Raw genomic sequence first — 15057 nt, 5'->3', positions numbered from 1 at the left:
AACTGCGAAAAGACTCAATTCCAGGCAGGCTCGGTGGGCTCTTTTTTTCGGTCGTTTTGACTTTTTACTCTCGTACCGCCCCGGGTCCAAAAACATCAAACCCGATTCTTTATCTCGCATTTTTGATCCATCCGAACGCCCGATTACTCCCGAGTGTATTTTGCCGAAGAGACTAGTGGTCTCCACACTCACATGGGAGGTCGAATCGAAGGTCAGATCGGCCTTAGAAGGGGTAACGCCTCCGCCCGGCGGTCCACCGAGCCGATTGTTTGTGCCGGAGGAGTTACGGTCCGAAGTTATTCAATGGGGTCACTGCTCCAACATTGCTTGCCATCCAGGAGTAAACCGGACTAGGGGTTTGATAAAGCAACGATTCTGGTGGCCATTAATGGCTCGTGACGTCCGCAGTTTTGTATTGGCATGTTCAGTTTGTGCGATTGGTAAGACGTCTAACCGATCTCCTGACGGGTTACTCCATCCGCTGCCGGTGCCTTCGAGACCTTGGTCCCACATCGCGCTAGATTTTGTCACCGCCCTCCCGCCCTCTAATGGCATGACGGTTGTTTTAACCGTAGTGGACCGATTCTCGAAGGCAGCACATTTCATTCCCTTGCCCAAATTGCCCTCAGCCAAGGAGACAGCGGTGGCTGTCATTGACCACGTCTTTCGGTTACATGGCCTCCCGATGGACGTGGTTTCTGACAGGGGTCCCCAATTCGTGTCCAAATTTTGGCGAGAATTCTGTAAATTACTAGGAGCTACGGTTAGTTTGTCTTCGGGTTATCACCCCCAGAGTAATGGTCAGACTGAACGTGCCAATCAAGATTTGGAGAGAGTGTTACGATGTTTGGTATCCAAGAATCCTTCTTCCTGGAGCCAACAGCTGTCTATGGTTGAGTACGCTCATAATTCACTACCAGTGTCATCTACGGGCCTCTCTCCGTTCCAGTGTAGTATAGGGTACCAGCCACCTATTTTTCCGAGTCTGGATTCCGAAGTCGCGGTCCCCTCCGCCCACGCCTTTGTCCAGAGGTGTCACCGCACATGGACCAGAGCCCGGGAGACTCTGCTCCAAGTGGGGGCGCGCACCAAGGCTAAAGCCGATCGCCACCGGTCTAAGCCTCCCGTATACGTCGTGGGTCAAAAAGTGTGGCTTTCTACCAGAAATATTCCGCTCCGCTCCGTATCTAATAAACTTGCTCCTAAATTTATTGGCCCTTTCACTGTCACCAAGATCATTAGTCCGGTGGCAGTCCGCCTCAAACTTCCTCCAGCGTACAGGAGAATTCACCCCACCTTTCACGTATCCAAATTAAAGCCTGTTTTTCATTCTCACCTTAATCCGCCGGTCCCGGTTCCCCCACCGCCGCGCCTCGTAGATGGGGAACCTACGTATTCGGTCAACCGTATTCTGGACTCGAGGCGGAGGGGACGCGGATTCCAGTACCTGGTGGACTGGGAGGGTTACGGTCCGGAGGAGAGAAGTTGGGTTCCTGCTAGGGACATTCTGGATCACTCCCTTATTGACGATTACAAGCAACAGGTAAGTTCTTCTGGGAGCGCCAGGAGGCGCTCCTAGGGGGAGGGGTACTGTCACGGTTCATGAATTCAATATCTCACTCTTGTACGTTTTACGTGGGCGCATGAGTGAATGTGTGTGTGTGGGTTGATTGAATGAGTTGTGCGTGCGTAAGTTGGGTGTGCTGATTATTGATTACACCTGCTGCGATGATCAGCGTTCCAGCTGCGGTTGATCAGCGCACCCTATTTATTGTCTCTCTGTTTGTCATGTCATTGTCAGAGCGTTGTTGGATGTTATCCGGTTTGTTTCCTGCCTGCCCTCCTGTTCCTCACCCCGTTGTTCTCCGTGCTCCTTGATCTTCGTGTTTCACCGATTCCTGTGGATGTGTCACCATCACCGTCTTCACCACTTCACCTCACGGGAGATCGCTGCTGTCCACAGAGTCCCTGTGCCGCCAAGTGTCTCTGCCTGGAGGATCTTCGCATGTGTCCAGACCTTCTTGTCACACTCAAAATAAACATATTTTACTTGCAATTGAATCCGACCATTTCTTGAGTACCGGACGTAACACAGCCAAGCTTTACTAAATGATTTAGCTCCATCAAAATCTGGTGAAACAGAATTAAATTTACATGAGGTCAGATGCTGAGATCAGAGCAAACTCAGGGAGATTCTCAATACAGTGATGCTGAACTGCAGCTCTCACAATCTCATCAGTTCCTTTATTAACTGTGGGTGATCTTTCCTGGAAAAATAAGTAATTTCTCAACAATAGCTTAAGGCAGTAAGCTTTCATGTGACATCAATATCGAGATATTTGGTATTTGAACTGATAGTTTCCTTGTGTATACCTGCATTCAGAAAGACATCAACTCTCTGTGCTTGAATAGATGTGAATCTAGATGGAATGTCGGCGGGTCAGTTTGATTTATTAAGCACTTTTTCCAAAAATGTACAAAAACAGTACTTTAAAACACCCAGTGAGTGACTCAAGTGTCACTGGAATCATGTTAATTAATGTAACAATGGTAATTCATTATTAGTTTAAATACAGGTCACATTAGTAGCTTTAGAGTTCATAAGACACCTTGAAGGATGCAGGCAGTGGCAAATAAGACCGGGTTTGTGAGATGTGCAAACTAGCAAGATCATAACAGGAATGCAGAAATACATACCAAATTTTTTTTTTTTTTTTTTTTTTTTTAAATGCAACACCTCAAACCTAAACCCTGAAGTAAACTCAAATGTATTTTAAAATGGCTGGGAAATGGCATGCTAGTTTACAGATTAACATTCGACAAATGGGTGTCTAATATTTGAATATCGACAATGAAGGGAAGGGAAAATGAAAACTAAAAGAAACAGCAAGAAATACTAATCATGGAACCTAATTTACAAAGACCACATAAAATAAGGCCAAACAATGTTGGTACTTCCCTAAAGCGAGAACATGTCATAATTGTCATAAATACATTATATATTCTGTATATAGTTTCAATCAACACAATATTCCATGGGTTGATAATTCCATTTGAAGTAAATAATCTGGGACTTGGATTGATTAGATTGATTGGATGGATGCCACTTTGTACAAACCTCTACCACATCAAACTCAGATATTTCAGCCAAAAACTTTGGCCTCAGATGACACACAAACCTAACAGATACACAAAATACTCCAGTCGGCACAGCCATAATGCATTGCAATATTGGTATTTTATTTTACATTAGCAGTTCATTGGTCCTCTAACAAAAATGATATTGTCTATTCTTGTCCTAGGCAGTCGCCTCTCAGTGCTACAAAAACACATAATACACGGCTACAAATCAATTTTACAGTTATGAGTTTGAGTGTGTAGAACATTCTACAGTTAAAATTCTCTCATCTAAAGTACTGTACTGACAAATGTTCTTTGAGTCTCCTGCCCTTTATTTTCCTCTTCCTGTCTCCTCCAGCTTTACAGTGGTAAACAGGAAAATAATGATTCTGTCAGGACTCTAAGATGGAGGACCCAGACACAGGGAACCAGACTTGACTTTTAGACACGCACTTGAAAACTTCCCAAGCCCTTCCCCTCTGGAGAATCCCTGCCACCATTTCAAAGTATGTGTATATGGACAGACCCTCGCTCCCTAGAGAGAGAAGCAACTTAAAACTAAAAAAAAAGCTAGAGAAGTCCAAAAATAAGGCTATGAAAATTATAGCCAGACAAAATAAACCACTATCACCAGGGTAAGCTTAGCCAGACACAATGCATACAACAAATGCACACAACGAACCAAGAAAAGGGAAAGGAGCTCATTATAAAGGGAAAAGCAGAAAAGGATCAGGTGAACACAATTAAGTAAAGGAGGACTGGGCAATGACTAAACAAGGGGGCGTGGTAACAGAAACATGGAGACTGGACAAGAGGAGCACATGGCAAACACAAACAAAGCCATGTGCTGACACACAAACATAGCCACATGAAACAATGACAACACAGACAAGGCTGCCAGGGCAGAACCCTACAGTTTCAATGATGCAAACAGAGATCAATTCTGCTGTAAAGCAGCTCTAAAAAGAAAATAGTGCCAAATGTTCAGTGACACTCCCACCAGTGAATGCTCCAAAGCACATAATGAGATGTGGCCATATTTATATTATCCTGAGATTCTGATTAATGTCATCAGTTTTGCTATAATGTTTATGCATGGCTACATTTGTGTTATTTGAGTTCACATTGTGGCAGATTAAGTTAATTATAGTTTGTACTTGTGTCTTATGAATGAGAACATGGTTAACCCCGTGGAAAATTAGGGCATTTTTGTGAAAAATACATAGAAATGTGTTGTCTCTGAATGAATGGTGTGGGAAATTGAGCCCAATGAATCAGTCATAGTGTGTTAGCAATGGGGAAAAACTGTAATATGTCTTTTACATTCTCCCTGGTAAAAAAGGGAAGAGGTTAAAGCATTATGTGAACATGAACTGAGAATCATCAGTTACAGCATTTTTACAGAAAATCCAGGTTAGTATTAAACTGTAGAAATACTAACATTTATTTTTATATTAAGAAGCTGATTAAATGAGCATTAGTTGATGTATTATGATATATTTTAAATATTGTTTACATTTCATCCTCTGAATTGGTTTGAGGATCTCATGTGAAGTACTGTGTGTTTCATTGTTTGTGCAGTCAAACCAGATTTACAGGATTACTGTTAACACATTCCAGAGCTTTTGGAAAACCACAAGAACGGATTCCAGACAAGAAAAAAAGTCACCAAAGTGCAGTTTTGCAAAATGCAGTTGATCAAGATTCCCCAGAACTGCTTACATAACTGTCATTACTGCATTAACAGCCTTTATTTTATTTAGCATCACACAATAGCAAATATGATGATTGCAGTTTCTGAATATTATTAAAAATTGGCAAAATAATCATGTTAAAACCAGTCATAAAGAATTCAGCAGATCATGATCATGTGATTAATAGTAAAAGGGTTGAAAATTATGTTGAGATTATCTAATGATCGATAGAGACAAACAGACACTCCTTTATGAACGAACAGCATGAAACCTGAGCATTATTATGAGCTGATCGTATCTATTGGCTCTCAGTGAAGCTCAAACCTCATGTATAAAGGTGTTATAGAGACACAGATGAATATTCTTAATTATTCACTAAACAAACTCTTATTAATGTCTCATTGCATTGAAATGGAGACAACTTTGACCCAAATGTTCATCATAGGCTTGCTGATGTGTGTCTAAGGTAAATGGATGTGCAAAGAAAAATAAGATCATGTAAATCTGTCATTCAAAAACCTGAATATACTGAATATCAGCTATACTAAGACATGACATACCAGGCCAAAGAGTCTTTCACATGTTCAGCATGTTAACCCTTAGAGACCAACCGAAACACAATCAATACCTTTTATAGGTTAAAACTACATACAAAAGCGTTTGCATTCTTACTTTCTCCATCCATCCATCTTCTTCCGCTTATCCGGGGCCGGGTCGCGGGGGCAGCAGTCTAAGCAGAGATGCCCAGACTTCCCTCTCCCTAGACACTTCCTCTAGCTCTTCCGGGGGGACACCGAGGCGTTCCAAGGCCAGCCGGGAGACATAGTCCCTCCAGCGTGTCCTTGGTCTTCCCCGGGGCCTCCTCCCGGTTGGACATGCCCGAAACACCTTCCCGGGAAGGCGTTCAGGAGGCATCCGGAACAGATGCCCGAGCCACCTCAGCTGTCCCCTCTCGATGTGGAGGAGCAGCGGCTCTACTCCGAGTTCCTCCCGAGTGACTGAGCTTCTCACCCTATCTCTAAGGGAGCGCCCAGCCACCCTGCGGAGAAAGCTCATTTCGGCCGCCTGTATCCGGGATCTTGTCCTTTCGGTCATGACCCAAAGCTCATGACCATAGGTGAGAGTAGGAACGTAGATTGACCGGTAAATCGAGAGCTTCGCCTTACGGCTTAGCTCTTTCTTCACCACGACAGACCGGTACATCGACCGCATTACTGCAGAAGCTGCACCGATCCGTCTGTCAATCTCCCGTTCCATCCTCCCCTCACTCGTGAACAAGACCCCTAGATACTTGAACTCCTCCACTTGAGGCAGGAACTCTCCACCAACCTGAAGTGGGCAAGCCACCCTTTTCCGACTGAGGACCATGGCCTCGGATTTGGAGGTGCTGATCCCCATCCCAGCCGCTTCACACTCGGCTGCAAACCGTCCCAGTGCATGCTGAAGGTCCTGGTTAGAAGGGGCCAACACGACAACGTCATCCGCAAAGAGCAGAGACGAAACCGTGTGGTCCCCAAACCTGACACCCTCCGGCCCTTGGCTGCGCCTAGAAATTCTGTCCATAAAAATTATGAACAGAACCGGCGACAAAGGGCAGCCCTGCCGGAGTCCAACATGCACTGGGAACAAGTCTGACTTACTGCCGGCAATGCGGACCAAACTCCTGCTTCGGTCATACAGGGACCGGACAGCCCTCAGCAAAGGACCCCGGACCCCATATTCCCCCAGCACCCTCCACAGGACGCCGCGAGGGACACAGTCGAATGCCTTCTCCAAATCCACAAAACAAATGTGGACTGGTTGGGCAAACTCCCATGAACCCTCCAGCACCCTGTAGAGGGTATAGAGCTGGTCCAGTGTTCCACGACCAGAACGAAAACCACACTGTTCCTCCTGAATCCGAGGTTCAACTATCGGCCGAATTCTCCTCTCCAGTACCCTGGCATAGACTTTCCCGGGGAGGCTGAGAAGTGTGATCCCCCTATAGTTGGAACACACCCTCCGGTCCCCCTTTTTAAAAAGAGGAACCACCACCCCGGTCTGCCATCCCAGAGGCACTGTCCCCGACCGCCACGCGATGCTGCAGAGGCGTGTCAGCCAAGACAGCCCCACAACATCCAGAGACTTGAGGTACTCAGGGCGGATCTCATCCACCCCCGGTGCCTTGCCACCGAGGAGTTTCTTGACCACCTCGGTGACTTCAGCCCGGGTGATGGACGAGTCCTCCTCTGAGCCCCCAGCCTCTGCTTCCTCAATGGAAGACGTGATGGCGGGATTGAGGAGATCCTCGAAGTATTCCTTCCACCGTCCGACAACATCCCCAGTTGAGGTCAACAGCCGCCCATCGCCACTGTAAACAGCGTTGGTAGGGCACTGCTTCCCCCTCCTGAGGCGCCGGACGGTTTGCCAGAATCTCTTCGAGGCCAGCCGATAGTCCTTTTCCATGGCCTCACCGAACTCCTCCCAGGCCCGAGTTTTTGCCTCCACAACCACCCGGGCTGCAGTCCGTTTAGCCTGCCGGTACCTGTCAGCTGCCTCAGGAGTCCCAACAAGCCAGCCAGGCCCGATAGGACTCCTTCTTCAGCTTGACGGCATCCCTTACTTCCGGTGTCCACCACCGGGTTCGGGGATTGCCGCCTCGACAGGCACCGGAGACCTTGCGTCCACAGCTCCGAGCAGCCGCTTTGACAATGGAGGTGGAGAACATGGTCCACTCGGACTCAATATCTCCAGCCTCCCTCGGGATCCGGTCGAAGCTCTGCCGGAGGCAGGAGTTGAAGATCTCTCTGACAGGAGACTCGGCCAAACGTTCCCAGCAGACCCTCACAGTACGTTTGGGTCTACCGAGTCTATCCAGCTTCCTCCCCCGCCATCGGATCCAACTCACCACCAGGTGGTGATCAGTTGACAGCTCCGCCCCTCTCTTCACCCGAGTGTCCAAGACATACGGCCGCAGGTCAGATGAAACGACCACGAAGTCGATCATTGACCTACGACCTAGGGTGTCCTGGTGCCATGTGCACTGATGGACACCCTTATGCTTGAACATGGTGTTCGTTATGGACAAACTGTAACTAGCACAGAAGTCCAATAACTGAACACCACTCGGGTTCAGATCAGGGGGGCCGTTCCTCCCAATCACGCCCCTCCAGGTTTCACTGTCATTGCCCACGTGGGCGTTGAAGTCCCCCAGTAGAACGACGGAGTCCCCAGTCGGAGCACTCTCCAGCACCCCTCCCAGGGACACCAAGAAGGTCGGGTACTCTGCACTGCTGTTTGGCCCGTAGGCACACACAACAGTGAGAGACCTATCCCCGAGCCGAAGCCGCAGGGAAACGACCCTCTCGTTCACCGGGGTAAACTCCAACACATGGCGGCAGAGCTGGGGGGCTATAAGCAAACCCACACCAGCCCGCCGCCTCTCACCATGGGCAACTCCAGAGTGGTGAAGAGTCCATCCCCTCTCGAGAAGTGTGGTTCCAGAGCCCAAGCCGTGCGTGGAGGTGATTCCGACTATCTCTAGTCGGAACCTCTCAACCTCACGCACAAGCTCAGGCTCTTTCCCCGCCAGCGAGGTGACATTCCATGTCCCAAGAGCCAGTTTCCGTGTCCAGGGATCGGGTCGTCTAGGCCCCCGCCTTCGACTGCTGCCCGATTCGCTTTGCACCGGCCCCTTACGGTCCCTCCCGTGAGTGGTGGGCCCACGGGAAGGTGTCCCCACGTCGCTCCTTCGGGCTGAGCCCGGCCGGACCCCGTGGGGGAAGGCCCGGCCACCAGGCGCTCGCATACGAGCCCCAACCCCAGGCCTGGCTCCAGGGTGGGGCCCCGGCTGCGCCATACCGGGCGACGTCACGGTCCTCCTTTTATTTGGCATCATAAGGGTTTTTGAACTGCTCTTAGTCTGACCCGTCACCTAGGACCTGTTTGCCTTGGGAGACCCTACCAGGGGCATATAGCCCCGGACAACGTAGCTCCTAGGGTCATTCGGGTACTCAAACCCCTCCACCACGTTAAGGTGGCAGTTCATGCAGTTCATTCTTACTTTCTAATTATCATAATTTAACACATTTGACAGGAATTTGCAATCTAAATCACACAATATGCTCATTATGTCCTGACATATTGCTGATTATTTATGATCAAATGTAGAAATTGTCTAAGTATTTGATCTGTTAAATTTTGTCGTACATTTTAGTAATAAAATCACTTTCACACAACATTCAACAATATGGTAATAATAATAATAACTTAAATTATTAATTTTAAGCTCTCAGTCGAGGACAGTGTCAGAGGATTGACTGAATTTGAACTTGTGCAAATATCTGTCACAATGAATGCTCTCTGTCCTACTGGCTCTTCAACTTCATGAATGCAGTCCATTTACTTCAGTTTCTCTTCACCTTCAAATAACTAAAACAGAACGATACAAGAATACTTTTTGGTAATCTGACCACTGACTGAACCTCATCTTGTGTTCTAAGAAAGAACAAAACCTTTAGAATTAGAAGTAAAATAGCGAGACTCTTCTCATGCAGATTATCATAACATCACTAGGGAAAAGAAGCAAAACGACTGCAAATCAGAGTATAGATAACTATGATCATAAAACATTCTCATACTTTTGCTGAAAGTACTATATTTACCTTTTGGATAATTAAAATCCCTTTTTTATACATCATTTATAAAAAATTCCTAAATAGTAAACACATTTTTTTTTTTTTTAAAGAAAATAAATTAAAATAACTCTAAAATCAAGGATCACAATGTAAATATGTTAATGAAACTTTATTGTGTTATTATTGACAAAGAAGTTGTAATGCATTTGTATGTAAAATAGACTCACACCAAGAATATGTTGTTGTATGAATGTCTGAACATACAATATATCAAAGGAAAGAACAGACCCTCTGCTTTAAAAAGAAGAAAAACACTTTGAATTATGCTACATAAAATAACATTTATGAAAAAAAGAAACATTTAGAAACCCCAAACCACTGTGGCCAATTAAAATGGCATCAGACAATATGCATGTCAAATGTTGTGGTGCTAAACTAAAAGTGTGTCAGGACACTCATCAGAGGAACAAGTAACAGCATCAGAGAAGCACACAGACAAGAAGCCTCAGATACCTTCACTTGGTCTGGGACCCACTCATCTGTGAACAGGGAATATAATGCAATGCATTGAAATGTCATGTATTCACAATAGAAATCATCATACACCTTTATTACAAGTGATTATAATAAATTAAATGTTAACCTGTGTTCCCTTCAGACCACACCAGAGGACCCATGGATATGGAAGCACTGTCATGGAAGTCCAGAGACCTGCCCTCTCTCCGCTGGTGTCCAGAGTCACAGTCCTGATAGAGAAAAGAGCAAAATCCAGCTGTGTGAATCCCTGTTAAATATCACTGAACAAGATAAAGGAGTGCACAAAGTCTCCAGCAGAGGACAGCCTTGAACATTAAGGGTACACCAGATTCCTCTCATCATGCTGATCACAGTAAACATCTGACATTAAGACTCCGCCTATAACAATAGTGGCCATTTTGAAAAGTACATTATACATTTTTTTTGCTACTAATCCTTCAAAATTTGGCTCAAATTACCTTTGGACTGAACCGCACAGAAATTGGTACGCTTCATTGGATCCATGATCTTAGGGTCCATGCCAAATTTGGGAACAGCACCACCTACAGGTCATGATATCTGAATAAAATGTAAATATGAATATAACATGCTCTGCATTTATATACAAAATCTTAATTTTCAGTCATCTGACCCAGAGGGCTCGTGGGCTCAAGTCCCGTGAGCGGCAACTTTATACATTTTGTGTAATAATGTGTAATTTCAATTCCTTTATTATTCAGGTAAGCATTACTAATTTTTGTTCCTATTAAATATAACATGCCTTTCATTTATATACAAAATCTTAATTGTTAGTTTTTTTTTATTATTCCTCCCCAGTGGGAGTCTATGGCAGCCCTATGAACCGTGAGTAGGAAAATGATGAAAGTCGACACACTTCACTGCATGAAAAAAGGTGTATCCGGACCAGGATACTCCTGTATACACTGCTGAAATTCGGAAGAATCCAGGAGTATACTGGCCGGATAGGTCAAATTCCATGGATCCGTATATGTCCGTATTCATCCGAAATGGTACCAAATCGGATGTATGTTGTGGCCGTATACTCCCATGCTACAGCCATTTGTTGCCATGGCAAATAATCCCATCAAGTTTTTCCCAGGAGACATTTTCACACCTCTAAACAGCTTTGCCTTCCACCCCCTATTGGTCCTTCATCTCAAACTGGATTGGTTGTTTTTTTTAAAACCACTCCCAAAACCCAGACTGCTATTGGAGGACAGGACGCATTGAAAACCCAGTCAAGTGACTTTATTGGTTACTTCTAAGGCTAAGGGTGGGCTAGGTTTTGTAGCATAGGGACTTGATTGGTTATAGGCCAGCTATGCAGATTTTGCTAATTAATATATAATATATATATATATAAAAAATAATCCCCTCTCCCTCCCAAAAGAAAAATACACACAAAACAATTTGAGAAAGTCTGAAATATTTATTAAAAAGGTATATATATATAAAAAAAACATTCTTAACAGCATTATAAACGAACATTAAAACAATGGTGAAACAAAAACAAGTGAACTAAATGTATTTAAAAGGGATGAAAATGTAAAGGAACAAATGTAAAAATATAAACAGTCCAAAGAACATAAATATACGTTAAATTGAATTGGTAAAGAAACAAAAAGGGAAAAAAAATTAACAAAATGCATTTAAAAGACAGATGTAAAGGAATAAAATACACAGTGAACATAAAAAGGAAAAGAATAAATATACAAATTAAACAATATAAAATGAGAACAATAAATTTATAAGACAAAAAAAAGTGTATATAAAATACACATAAATATTCCAAGTAAACAATATAACCAAATAAAAAGAACAAAGAGCATTATAAACATACATTCAAATGAATGGGGGAAAAGATAAGTGAACAAAATGTTTCTAAAGGAAGGCGACGTAAGAGGAACAACAATACAAAACGTGGAGATCAAAAGCAACATGGACATCTAAAAAGGAACAAACATACAAAGTATACATTATAAAACGAGACAAAGAAATCTATAAATTAAAAAGTGTATATAAAATATATGTAAATGTTCTATATATGGGAACCAATAAAAGTATAAGTATATAAACATAGGAATAAAGAAAATATAAAATGGAAAAATTGAATATTAAAATTATAATTATAAAATAATTGTGACCAACTCTAACACAATGTTGTTTGAGCTAGCCAAACCATCCACACTGTCCTTCCATCAACAACAGCATCATCATCATCTTCATCAGGTCTATAGTTGCGGTCTTCCACAGGTTCTGTGTTGGTTTGTGCAACCCTGGACCTGGTCTCCAGCAACTGCAAAACATGACAGTAAATTAACCACTAAAACTCAGAGAGGAGTATAGTAACATTCTGGAGGGAAAAAGCTTAACCGGTTTCTTAACTTACCCGTCTCTTTCTCTGACGGTTCTGTGTGATGTTCTTCATAGTGTTTCTTTTCTGGGCCTTTTCAGACTGAGCCAAAGAATACTTCCTCAGCAAAGTCTCACAAAATAAAATACATCTTGCGACCTTCCAAATAATACATTAATAATATATAGTTAATGCCAATAAAAGTAAGTAAAACAATTCAATTAAAATGTATTTGTATAGCGCTTTTCACAATACATATTCAGGGTTTTTCCTGGGTCAAAAATGGTCTTCGGTGGTGGCTGACAGACATGGTCACTCACTCACTCACACACACACACACACACACACACACACACACACACACACACACACACACACACACACACACACACACACACACACACACACACACACACACACACACACACACACACACACACACACACACACACACACACACACACACACACACACACACACACACACACACACACACACACACACAAAAATACCCTACCCACTTGATCTGCAAGCACAAAACTGACAATAAATTTGAAATAAATTCAAAGAAAGTTTGTAACTTTTGCTTATCTTATTTTGATACCTTGATGTTTGTTTTTTTTCCTCATTTTTACACTATTTACTGATAATTGTTTGTTTTGGTAATCATATCAATATTAAAAAAATGAACAAATAGCCTAATTTTCTGCCATATACAATCAGCTAGCTAACAACAACTTTGTTCTGGGTTCACCTCACTCCAGTCTAAACTAAATGATTTTAGGCGATTTATTTTACTACACATTATGAACATAAATAAGCTGAAAGACTGTTGATAATTAAAACTAATTCTTACTATCCACTCTTGCTAAAGTGGGTAAGCACACTTGTGTTCTCATTTCAGGTGTTGTTCTGAGTAAATGATTAAACTGCTTCGTGAGTTCAGTGTTGGACAGATCAGTTGTTCTAACCAGTTGTTAAAATGATTCAGTTCAAAGGAGTCATTAGGTGGCAAATCGGACATTAGCAGACGCGTTGTGTGTGAATCCCGTCTTTAGAACATCGCGAAAGATTTGTCAACACACAGAAAACACTACATAACCGGATAGGATTTGTTTCCTGTTTATTTAAAGTATGCTTTATTGCAGCTGGTCAGAGAATCAGTCAATGTTTTGAGCGCATTTCACACCCAGCGGTAATTAAAGGAAGACGTCTGATAGCGCCACGTGCAACATGGATTCGGTCTTCCGACCTTTTGATTTTGATTAACGTAAAATGTGAAATATTAGAAAGCTAAGAATGCTTATTTTGAAGACAGAGAGCGTGCGAGCGGGAGGAGCTCACTGGTCGTTCTCTCTGTCACTCAGTTAACTCAAGTGCAGCAGTCATCTGTTCTACATCACTCATAAATCACAATAACTCATCAAATAAGGCTTTGGCGGGACAAAAAAAAATTTGGCGGCCGGCAAAAAATTTTCAATGTAGGAAAAACCCTGATATTGTTTCAAAGCAACTTCACAGAAAATGCATGCGTCTACATTACAGAAAAAAAACAGAGAACATTAAAATAATGACAACATTTTTAAGATTACCTTTTACACATTCAGGGTCAACATCTGTAAAAGTTCTTCAGGATCATGGATCCAAAACTTCTGGATCATGAGGGGGGAAGAAACATGCACACACACAAATGAATATTAATTTGTTTGATAAAACATTAATATTAATTATCAACTTACGGACAAGGACTTGCAACACATACTCACCAGGCCCATACAAAAACTTCACAGTAGATCCAAAATCCTGGTTTGCCTATAATTTTTCAGAGTCCAAGTATGGTGGATTCCTGTCCTCTCTGTTGAACAAGTGTACATGACAGTGTTCTCAGATTACTCATTCCAAAACTCTGTTACATTTTATGACAAGCTTGATCTTAAAACTAGCTGACAGTAGGGATGGGCATTATGACCATATAATTATACATACATGAGAAATTTTATTTTACAATAACGATATCACAATATATTTATTTTGATGGATATTTTATTAAAATGCTACAGAATAATACTGCTTTAAAAGTCTTCACTGTATGATATTCAATTAATTAATATCACTTGATTCTTAAAGAAGCAGAAGGTCTTCTCTATTCTTTTGTTTTATTAAAATGATGACAAAGCTGCAGCCCCTTTAAGAACTGATGCACAGAATGACACGCATCCGGGGGGTTTCCCCACATTAACTTGAACTGTTTGACTTTACTTTAGACATTACTGACTGTTTAAATCAAGTGAATACCTCGCATGAGAGGCTTACTGAGATAACTGTGTGCATTTTACAGAAAGATAATTGATTTCGGGATCGCATGCTGTCTGAGAGAGGCTTATTTAAACACATGCATGTCCCGTTCATTATTCTACATTCATGCATGTTTCCTTGTCAAAATGTCAAAAAGTTTTAGTACAGTCAGTGCTGCGTTATATACGCTATATTCCCATTCCGCAATATAAAAAGGTAATGTTAACGTTTACAGCAAAATCGCTAACAATAGTCAGTATCATCAGATCGCCATAACACCCAGCCCTATCTTAACAATATTACAACACAACAAAACACAGAAACAGAATATGTAAGTTAATCACGATTAGCATATGACTTTAATGCACTAACGTTATATCTTGATGAGCAGTAGAAACAATATAAAGGGATTTACGTTACCTTCTGCCGTCTGCTGTCCGCC

The 15057-nt window shown here is 42.7% G+C and overlaps 1 long non-coding RNA gene across 1 annotated transcript; it reads right to left on the bottom strand.

Annotated features, from left to right (window-relative positions):
• Window positions 1–12163: 12163 nt before the first annotated feature.
• On the bottom strand, window positions 12164–14179 carry LOC307116884. The gene is made up of 4 exons (XR_013815343.1): window positions 14087–14179; window positions 13913–13972; window positions 12357–12479; window positions 12164–12263 (listed from the first exon to the last, which is right to left on the bottom strand). It is a non-coding gene; the product is annotated as an uncharacterized lncRNA (long non-coding RNA).
• Window positions 14180–15057: the final 878 nt, after the last annotated feature.

This window comes from Gobio gobio (genome assembly GCF_949357685.1).
Source record: "Gobio gobio genome assembly, chromosome: 20".
In the NCBI taxonomy this organism is placed as follows: domain Eukaryota; kingdom Metazoa; phylum Chordata; class Actinopteri; order Cypriniformes; family Gobionidae; genus Gobio; species Gobio gobio.
Note: the sequence above shows the minus strand (reverse complement) of the source record. Positions and strands in the feature narration are given on the sequence as shown.